This window comes from Cottoperca gobio, chromosome 14 (assembly GCF_900634415.1).
Source record: "Cottoperca gobio chromosome 14, fCotGob3.1, whole genome shotgun sequence".
Lineage (NCBI taxonomy): Eukaryota > Metazoa > Chordata > Actinopteri > Perciformes > Bovichtidae > Cottoperca > Cottoperca gobio.
In genome coordinates, this window is record NC_041368.1 from 23198725 (window position 1) to 23209924 (window position 11200).

Genomic DNA, 11200 nt, shown 5'->3' on the forward strand with positions numbered 1-11200 from the left:
ATAAATACTACAGTAATACTGCAGTACAAGTATAAATACTACAGTAATACTGCAGTACAAGTATAAATACTACAGTAATACTGCAGTACAAGTATAAATACTACAGTAATACTTCAGTACAAGTACACATACTACTGTAATACTTCAGTACAAGTACAAATACTACAGTAATACTTCAATACAAGTACACATACTACAGTAATACTTCAGTACTAGTATAAATACTACAGTAATACTGCAGTACAAGTATAAATACTACAGTAATACTGCAGTACAAGTTTAAATACTACAGTAATACTTCAGTAAAGGTATAAACACTACAGTAATACTGCAGTACAAGTACAAATACTACAGTAATACTTCAGTACAAGTATAAATACTACAGTAATACTTCAAGTATAAATACTACAGTAATACTTCAGTACAAGTACAAATACTACAGTAATACTTCAGTACAAATACAAATACTACAGTAATACTTCAGTACAAGTACAAATACTACAGTAATACTTCAGTACAAGTACACATACTACAGTAATACTTCAGTACAAGTATAAATACTACAGTAATACTTCAGTACAAGTACAAATACTACAGTAATACTTCAGTACAGTACAAATACTACAGTAATACTTTAGTACAAGTACAAATACTACAGTAATACTTCAGTACTATCTGCTGCTCAGTGTTATTTTGAGCTGCCGTTAGATATAGACTTTGTACAGTAGTAAAAGTACACAGTTAATATACTTATCAGCACTCGATGATATAAAGCTGTAGAATACAAGACAAAATATAAAGTACCAATCAGAGTACACAACAATATACCAAAGTACTACAACTCAGATACAAACGCAGGATCAGATTCTGTAGTCGAGTTTCACATCGAAGCTTTAATGTGAGGAATGAAGTTTCATGATATCAGTTACATAATGTTTATATTTAAACATGAACACTTGTAATATAAACAGTACTTGTGTTAATGTGAGTCATGAAGTGGGGAAGTGTCAGCTGATATGTGTTAGTTACATGTTTAACACAACATATAATTGTGTTAATGTGAGTCATGAAGTGGGGAAGTGTCAGCTGATATGTGTTAGTTACATGTTTAACAACATATAATTGTGTTCATGTGAGTCATGAAGTGGGGAAGTGTCAGCTGATATGTGTTAGTTACATGTTTAACACAACATATAATTGTGTTAATGTGAGTCATGAAGTGGGGAAGTGTCAGCTGATATGTGTTAGTTACATGTTTAACACAACATGTAATTGTGTTAATGTGAGTCATGAAGTGGGGAAGTGTCAGCTGATATGTGTGAGCTGTTTATTTGAGCCTGTTCACCTTCATGCAGGAGTTCATTAGAGCTCGTCTTCACTGAACACATGAATACTTGCTGCAGTGTGTCGATGTGTTTCACAGAAGAAGTTCTGCAGTATGTGGAAGGTGGAGCTCAATATTCAAAAGAGTGCAGAAGTTATTGGATGCAGATTGTCAGTCATTAAAATAAGAAGCAGCAGGTGGAGCCAGACACACACACACAGACTGACAGACAGTTCAACAGTCACTGCTCCTACTGTCGAATCAAAACAGCAATCTTCTAATTAAATGGATATATTTATTAACGTGATAAGTCAAACATAGAAAATACTCTCAGCTGAGGACACAATCACATCACCGTTACCACAGACTGCACGGCTAAGATGCATCCAGGTTGCTGTCTGACGGGTCGCTCAGGTGTGTACAAAGAGTTGTAAAACATCACATCTAACACATGGAGGAGGCGTTGACCTTCTCCTCATTGGTCCCCGTTGGCGCCATCACGCTCCTCCGTCAGCAGAGTCAGGAAGTGATGGTTGTTGACCTCTTAAAGGGGAAGTGTTCCTATTGTGTTTACAGTCGATATTGTGTTTGTAATACATACAGTGCAGAAAATGCATAATAGTGCAGAAACACATTCATAGAGGTAGACAAATACATATGATATTCTTTCAAGTGTGGATTAATACAATCAGGAGTAATTTACTTCACAACACAGACTTGTTTCCCAGCTTCATCTCCTCCTGCCATGCTACGGATCACTATATTGCCTCGCCTAACAGTTCTCCATCTCTGTCCATGGCTAACGGCTAGCCCCAGACTAAAACCTGTGGCAACCGGCATGATGTCCAATTATTCCATCCCGCTATTATTTCTGACATTATCATGACACCAACCTGAAAGGCAATGTTGAATTCAACTAAAGGCTTAAGGGCAACATTTAGGAACATAAAATATGTTCTCAGTAACTGGATCACAGAGATGAACTTTGGCATTCTTCTCCACATCCTCATGACTCTGAAAGTATAGAGATATAGGGAAGCAATATAGTTTATTACAACATCTCCGGCGTCAGTAAGGCCATTATGAACGAGTATATTTGAAAAGGTCAGTCTTACCCTTGACTCCCTCATGTACACTAAGTTTCCGGGTGATGGGAGTTGCGGAGTCCCTCGGAGCGCTTGTTAGGAGCGCATTAATCACATTTCTCCAGACACGACACGCAATTTTGCAGAGATTGTTTATCCTTTTATTCATTTTACGCTCTGGCTCGGACAGCAGTGTAAACAAAAGCCTGCTTTGGGACTCGGTTGTGCAAAAAGCTGCTTGTTAACGGTTATTTAGCAGAGAAGAGTCTGCAGCCGAGCAGGAAGTACAGAGGGAGCTCACACAGCAACAGGACTCAGACTCCTCGGACTGCACACGACTCAATATATTGAAAATGAAACTGACAATTAAAATGAACGGGCTTGCAGAACAGAAGTCTGCTCGGGGGGTGAACTATTAACTACATTTCACCAAAATCCTTATAAACTTTTTCCTGTTTTTGTCCTTCATATAGAGACTGCATGTGTTGTCAAACATACGACCCGAGGGGCCAGAACCGGCCCGCCAAACTGTCCAATATGGCCCACAGGATGACTGGATGAAGTGCTCAGTAATTCCTATTGATAGCTGTGGCAGTGGGGTGGGGTTAGGGCGCCAGCTGCTGGGGAGAGACAGGAGTGTCCCAGCTGGAGGTCAGACAGCTGAACAGAATCAGGTAATCAGTCACATAATAAATGCATGGTGATGGCCTGGTTCTGTTCTCTTGCAGTAGGCTGGGTTCCAGAGGAGACGGAGACGCTTCTTCAGCCACGACGCAGCGCAGCCTGGAGAGCGACGGACAGCAGAGCGACGGACAGGAGAGCGACCTGTCAGCTGTGCCTGTGATAGCCTCTTACCTGTGTGAGAATAAAGCTGTGTGTGTGACACTACACCTCCTCTCTGTCATCCTTATCCCTGACTGTGGACAAGAGTCTCCACAGTCGCGCTGTCCTGACAGCAGCAGCAGGCCAGATGCTGCAGACGGTAACACAGACTACACGGCCATTTGTTTGGGCGCAGGTGTAACTTCACGGTACATCACGTCACTGAGCGATGTCAGTCTCATCTTCTAGTGCTGATGCAGGTGTTCTGTGCTTTGTGTTTTATTTCCATGTGTTATTCACAGCTGATCCTTCATGCAGTTCTGTGTTGTGCAGTGTTCCAGCTGCACTCTCTGATTTGAAAGATGCTGCAACAAGTAGCAGACCTTTGTTAATTTGGACTTTACCAGCTGACGCAGCTCCAGGTTCACACAGTGCTCCTCATCAGGACGATGACCTGATGATCTGCATGTTCTGGGGACACGCTGAGTCTTCTTAGCAACAAGACGGAGAATATTAACAAATGTGCATCCAATGAAGCTTGCAATGTCAACAATTATCTCCTGATTCTCAGAACCTTAAAGGGATAGTTCTGATGTGTTGCGCTGTGTGTGGGGTACTTATCTATAGTCGGTGTGTACCTGCAGCATGGAACAGACAGGAGGCAGCAGCACAGCAGCTACAACAACACCAGCAGCAGCAGCAGCAGCAGCTACAACAGCACCAGCACCAGCAGCAGCAGCAGCAGCAGCACCAGCAGCACCATCAGCACCAGCACAGCACCAGCAGCAGCAGCAGAGCAGCAGCAGTGGGTAAAGACTGTCCAGACAGAGCAGAGTGGTTTAAATATACATAATGAAGCGTAATTTCAGAGTAAAGCCTCTGACTACAAATCGAGCACTTAGAGCCAACAGTATGGAGCTGTGTAGAGGGAGGGAGAGGAGGGAGAGGAGAGGAGGAGGGAGGAGGAAGACATTTGGACGCTCTCATTATCAGTCATCTTCTCGCTTCTAATGTTGGACCAACATCAGTTCGGGGGGGAACTCGCTGGTCGTTATTAGCCTTTGAATTATTTCCTATTTTTAAAATAATCTCCATGTGGCTCAGATGTGAAAGTCAACATTAAGATTCAAAATTCAGACAGACTAGAAGCCTTCAGCAGGATATAAAATATAAATCAACAAACGATTGATCCTGTGTTATTAAAGGTTAATATAACTTTATTCATCCCTCTGGGACGTCACATATATGCAGAAAAAGCTCCGACTTCCCCAGCTGCAACATTAAAGTGATGAACACATGAATGCAGCAATAATATAATCCAGTTAAATAATATGTATTAATCTGAAATGGTTTTATACAGAATATAATTTACTTTACTTTTGGTACTTTAAGTATCTTTAGATGCTAATTCTGCTAATAAAATATATTTCTCTCAGTTAAAGTAAAATAAGTGAACATTTCACGGCTTTATGAAAGAGAGAAATAATTAAAGCAGCTTTAAATGCTGCATGTTATTAATGTCCTGTCAGGAAGTAACCCATCCACAAATACAAGCTGCAATGATTCTGTGTTACATATCCACATGAACACATGTAACAGAAGCACACATGCAGCAGTCCCTGCACGCTCAACAGTCTTTTCACTGCACAATATTTGACCTGATATTTGTTGATGTTTGTTTATTCATCATGTGAAGCTGCACTTTGTTCTCACATCAGTAAAGTTCAGTGACTTCATGTACACGTTCACTTTGAGCACAATGTCAGCATGTAAAAGACAAGAATGAATCCTCTGCTGATGGATTATGATCAGGATAAGTACACTTCTATAAGTCCTCATAACAACAACATCACATCAATGTGCTTCTAGACGTCTTTATTACAGAACAAAGTGTCCAGGATGAAGCTGCTGCTTCCTCTCTGAACACATGCAGTGGAAGAGAAACAAGATAGAAATACATCAACACAAATATTCATCAAACATTGAGTGGACATGTTGATGCAGAGACAGCAACATGATGAGCAGTGAGAGCCTCCATGGCTCCACAGACAGAGGGAGCAGCTCCACCTAAACAAAGTCCCACATTACACAACCACTGATGACGTCAAGCACCGCCCACAATGTTTGAGTGACAGCTGAACAAACGCCACAACAATCAGCTGTCGGCACAAACACGGAGACGAAATACGTTTCAGAGTTTAAACACAGAGCTGAAGCCGCTTCCCTTAAATCACACGTTCACATTCATTTTAGAGGAAGAACTCTTTTTAGTCTTAACATGTTTAATACAAACCCCACCCAGGATGAGGGTCATGTTCAACTTCACTGTTAACATTACAAGAACATTGTGTTCAAAGTAAATGTGATCTGTGATCAACATTCACAGGAAACTATCTGCTCACACTTCATCCTGGTGTCACACAAACCTCCTGCACTTATATTGTGATTATTATTCAGGTTCATTGTACAGCTGATCATCTGGAATATAATATGAAACATAGAACATGTCACTTAGTGCGGGGGGGTTAGTTTACTCACTGAGAGAAGAAGACTCCCTGAAGGAGAACCAGAGATTTACTTCTGTCTACTTGAGTTTACAGAACTCAGCAGTGGATCCAGGAGAAGAAGAATATAAACTAACTCCAGCGTAGAGCGGCTGAGAGAATGTGTGGTGGACTCTGTGCAGGAGAGTCATGGTGTCAGAGACGCTGTAGAAGGACAGAACACCTGCTCTGTGATCCAGGTACACTCCGAGTCTGGAGGACGGACGACCTGAGACGGGAGTTTGGACATTGTTGTAATAAAATGTATAACTGTTATTGTCACAACGTAACGCCCAGGATTTATCATTGTGTCCAAATCCACATTCAAGCCCCCTCCCTGCTCTGCTGATGTTCTTGTATGCGACTGCTACACGAACGTCTCCCCCGCTCCACTCCACCTCCCAGTAACTACGTCCAGTCAGACTCTCTCTACTCAGCACCTGAAGATATCCATGTGAATCTGTCTGTGTGATCGAGAATAAGACTGATGTTGTCTCATTACTGTCACTTTTCTGTCCCCCTCAGATAATAACAGCAGTGTGTGTGCTGTGTTTGGATCCAGTGTGATGTCACGTGAATACTTTAAGAATCCAGCTCTGGTCTTGGGCTCTGCTGACAGTGAAAACATCCACTTCAGTCCCAGTCTGTGAGATGTTTGTCCACTTCTCTCTCAGAACGTCCTGGAGTTCATCTGTGACTTGTGACACAGCCGCTGTCACTTCCTCAAAGTATCTGAGAGGGATGTTGATGCTGGAGGAGAGTGTAGACTCACTGAGTGGGGACAGTGAGGGGTAGTTGTGTAGAAACTGGTTGTGGTCCTCTGTGTGTGCGAGCTGCTTCAGATCAGCGTCTTTCCTCTTCAGCTCAGTGATCTCCTGCTCCAGCTTCTCCTGAAGCTCTTTGACTCGACTCACTTCACTTTCCTGCTGCGATCTGAGCTGCTGCTTCACATCAGAGCTTCTTTTCTGCATGAGACGGATCAGCTGAGTGAACATCTTCTCACTGTCCTCCACTGCTCTGTCAGCAGAGCGATTGACTGACCTCCACCTCCTGCTGAAGCAGCTTCACATCTTTCTCTCCGTCCTGGATTCTCTGCTGGATGTTTAGTCGACTCCCCTCGAGCTCTCTCTGCCTCTCAGTCCTTTCTGCTGCAGCTGAGACTGTGTCGTGGCCTTTATGTTCGTCCACAGAGCAGAGATAACAGATACACTGCTGATCAGTACGGCAGAACATCTTCATCACCTCATCGTGACGAGAGCACATGTTCTCCTGGAGCTTCTGGGAGGGTTCCACCAGCTTGTGTTTCTTTAATGGAGTCACATCATAATGAGGCTGGAGGTGTTTCTCACAGTAAGAGGCCACACACTGCAGACAGGACTTGAAGGCTTTCAGTTTTCTCCCAGTGCAGAAATCACATCCCACATCTTCAGGTCCAGCATAGCAGTGATCAGCAGGAGCAGCTTGGAGTCCAGTCTTCTTCAGCTCCTCCACTACAGCTGCTAACATGGTGTTCTTCAGCAGGACAGGCCTCGGTGTGAAGGTCTGCCTGCACTGAGGGCAGCTGTGGCTTCTCTTCTCGTCCTCTCCATCCCAGAAGCTTTGAATACAGTTCTTGCAGTAGCTGTGTCCACAGGGAATCGTCACCGGATCCTTCAGTAGATCCAGACAGATGGAACAACACAAGGTTTCGCGGTCCAGCTGAACTCCTTTCTGCGCCATTTCTCCTTCACTGCCAGCGACTGTGTGAGTCTCACTTCCTGAGAAGTGAAACTAGTTTGAGCTGCGATCTCAACAGCATGTGTGTGTGCAGCGAGTGGAGCCTGTCAGCTGTGTGTGTGCAGCGCCATGTTGGTTAGACCCATCCACACAGCTGTAGATCTGCAGGGGAGGGACCAGGAAGTGTATGAGCAGGGGGGAGGGGGGGTTATAACAAGCTCCTCCACATTACAGGAAGAGGAGGGAGGGGGGGGAGAGCAGGGTGTGACAGATACTGTGTGTTCAACATGTTTCACAAACACTCACTTCAGCTTCAGGAAACTTCTTACAGTCAGTTTAGACTTCAGCTGTAAAAACAAATGAGTCGTCCTGTAGTGAAGTACAAATACTACAGTAATACTTCAGTACAAGTACAAATACTACAGTAATACTTCAGTACAGGTACAAATACTACAGTAATACTTCAGTACAAGTACAAATACTACAGTAATACTTCAGTACAAGTACAAATACTACAGTAATACTTCAGTACAGTACAATACTACAGTAATACTGCAATACAAGTACAAATACTACAGTAATACTTCAGTACAAGTACAAATACTACAGTAATACTTTAGTACAAGTATAATACTATACTCAGTACAAGTACAATACTACAGTAATACTTCAGTACAAGTACAATACTACAGTAATACTTCAGTACAAGTACAAATACTACAGTAATACTTCAGTACAAGTACAAATACTACAGTAATACTTCAGTACAAGTACAAATACTACAGTAATACTTCAGTACAAGTACAATACTACAGTAATACTTCAGTACAAGTACAAATACTACAGTAATACTTCAGTACAGTACAATACTACAGTAATACTTCAGTACAAGTACAAATACTACAGTAATACTTCAGTACAAGTACAAATACTACAGTAATACTTCAGTACAAGTACAAATACTACAGTAATACTTCAGTACAAGTACAAATACTACAGTAATACTTCAGTACAGTACAAATACTACAGTAATACTTCAGTACAAGTACAAATACTACAGTAATACTTCAGTACAAGTACAAATACTACAGTAATACTTCAGTACAAGTACAAATACTACAGTAATACTTCAGTACAGTACAAATACTACAGTAATACTTCAGTACAAGTACAAATACTACAGTAATACTTCAGTACAAGTACAAATACTACAGTAATACTTCAGTACAAGTAAATACTACAGTAATACTTCAGTACAGTACAATACTACAGTAATACTTCAGTACAAGTATAAATACTACAGTAATACTTCAGTACAAGTATAAATACTACAGTAATACTTCAGTACAAGTATAAATACTACAGTAATACTTCAGTACAAGTATAAATACTACAGTAATACTTCAGTACAAGTATAAATACTACAGTAATACTTCAGTACAAGTATAAATACTCCAGTAATACTTCAGTACTATCTGCTGCTCAGTGTTATTTTGAGCTGCCGTTAGATATAGACTTTGTACAGCAGTAAAAGTACACAGTTAATATACTTCTCAGCACTCGATGATATAAAGCTGTAGAATACAAGACAAAATATAAAGTACCAATCAGAGTACACAACAATATACCAAAGTACTACAACTCAGATACAAACGCAGGATCAGATTCTGTAGTCGAGTTTCACATCGAAGCTTTAATGTGAGGAATGAAGTTTCATGATATCAGTTACATAATGTTTATATTTAAACATGAACACTTGTAATATAAACAGTACTTGTGTTAATGTGAGTCATGAAGTGGGGAAGTGTCAGCTGATATGTGTTAGTTACATGTTTAACAACATATAATTGTGTTAATGTGAGTCATGAAGTGGGGAAGTGTCAGCTGATATGTGTTAGTTACATGTTTAACACAACATATAATTGTGTTAATGTGAGTCATGAAGTGGGGAAGTGTCAGCTGATATGTGTTAGTTACATGTTTAACACAACATATAATTGTGTTAATGTGAGTCATGAAGTGGGGAAGTGTCAGCTGATATGTGTTAGTTACATGTTTAACAACATATAATTGTGTTAATGTGAGTCATGAAGTGGGGAAGTGTCAGCTGATATGTGTTAGTTACATGTTTAACACAACATATACTTGTGTTAATGTGAGTCATGAAGTGGGGAAGTGTCAGCTGATATGTGTTAGTTACATGTTTAACAACATATAATTGTGTTAATGTGAGTCATGAAGTGGGGAAGTGTCAGCTGATATGTGTTAGTTACATGTTTAACACAACATATAATTGTGTTAATGTGAGTCATGAAGTGGGGAAGTGTCAGCTGATATGTGTGAGCTGTTTATTTGAGCCTGTTCACCTTCATGCAGGAGTTCATTAGAGCACATGAATACTTGCTGCAGTGTGTCGATGTGTTTCACAGAAGAAGTTCTGCAGTATGTGGAAGGTGGAGGTCAATATTAAAGAGTGCACAAGTTATTGGATGCAGATTGTCAGTCATTAAAATAAGAAGCAGCAGGTGGAGCCAGACACACACACACAGACTGACAGACAGTTCAACAGTCACTGCTCCTACTGTCGAATCAAAACAGCAATCTTCTAATTAAATGGATATATTTATTAACGTGATAAGTCAAACATAGAAAATACTCTCAGCTGAGGACACAATCACATCACCGTCACCACAGACTGCACGGCTAAGATGCATCCAGGTTGCTGTCTCACGGGTCGCTCAGGTGTGTACAAAGAGTTGTAAAACATCACATCTAACACATGGAGGAGGCGTTGACCTTCTCCTCATTGGTCCCCGTTGGCGCCATCACGCTCCTCCGTCAGCAGAGTCAGGAAGTGATGGTTGTTGACCTCTTAAAGGGGAAGTGTTCCTATTGTGTTTACAGTCAATATTGTGTTTGTAATACATACAGTGCAGAAATACATTCATAGAGGTAGACAAATACATATGATATTCTTTCTAGTGTGGATTAATACAATCAGGAGTAATTTACTTCACAACACAGACTTGTTTCCCAGCTTCATCTCCTCCTGCCATGCTACGGATCACTATATTGCCTCGCCTAACAGTTCTCCATCTCTGTCCATGGCTAACGGCTAGCCCCAGACTAAAACCTGTGGCAACCGGCATGATGTCCAATTATTCCATCCCGCTATTATTTCTGACATTATCATGACACCAACCTGAAAGGCAATGTTGAATTCAACTAAAGGCTTAAGGGCAACATTTAGGAACATAAAATATGTTCTGGTAACTGGATCACAGAGATGAACTTGGCATTCTCCACATCCTCATGACTCTGAAAGTATAGAGATATAGGGAAGCACTATAGTTTATTACAACATCTCCGGCGTCAGTAAGGCCATTATGAACGAGTATATTTGAAAAGGTCAGTCTTACCCTTGACTCCCTCATGTACACTAAGTTTCCGGGTGATGGGAGTTGTGGACCCGAGGGGCCAGAACCAGCCCGCCAAACTGTCCAATATGGCCCACAGGATGACTGGATGAAGTGCTCAGTAATTCCTATTTGTCGCTGTGGCTGTGGGGTGGGGTTAGGGCGCCAGCTGCTGGGGAGAGACAGGAGTGTCCCAGCTGGAGGTCAGACAGCTGAACAGAATCAGGTAATCAGTCACATAATAAATGCATGGTGATGGCCTGGTTCTGTTCTCTTGCAGTAGGCTGGGTTCCA

At 41.5% G+C, this 11200-nt stretch overlaps 1 pseudogene; it reads right to left on the bottom strand.

Annotated features, from left to right (window-relative positions):
• Nucleotides 1-6070: 6070 nt before the first annotated feature.
• On the bottom strand, nt 6071-11200 carry LOC115019201 (tripartite motif-containing protein 16-like; annotated as a pseudogene).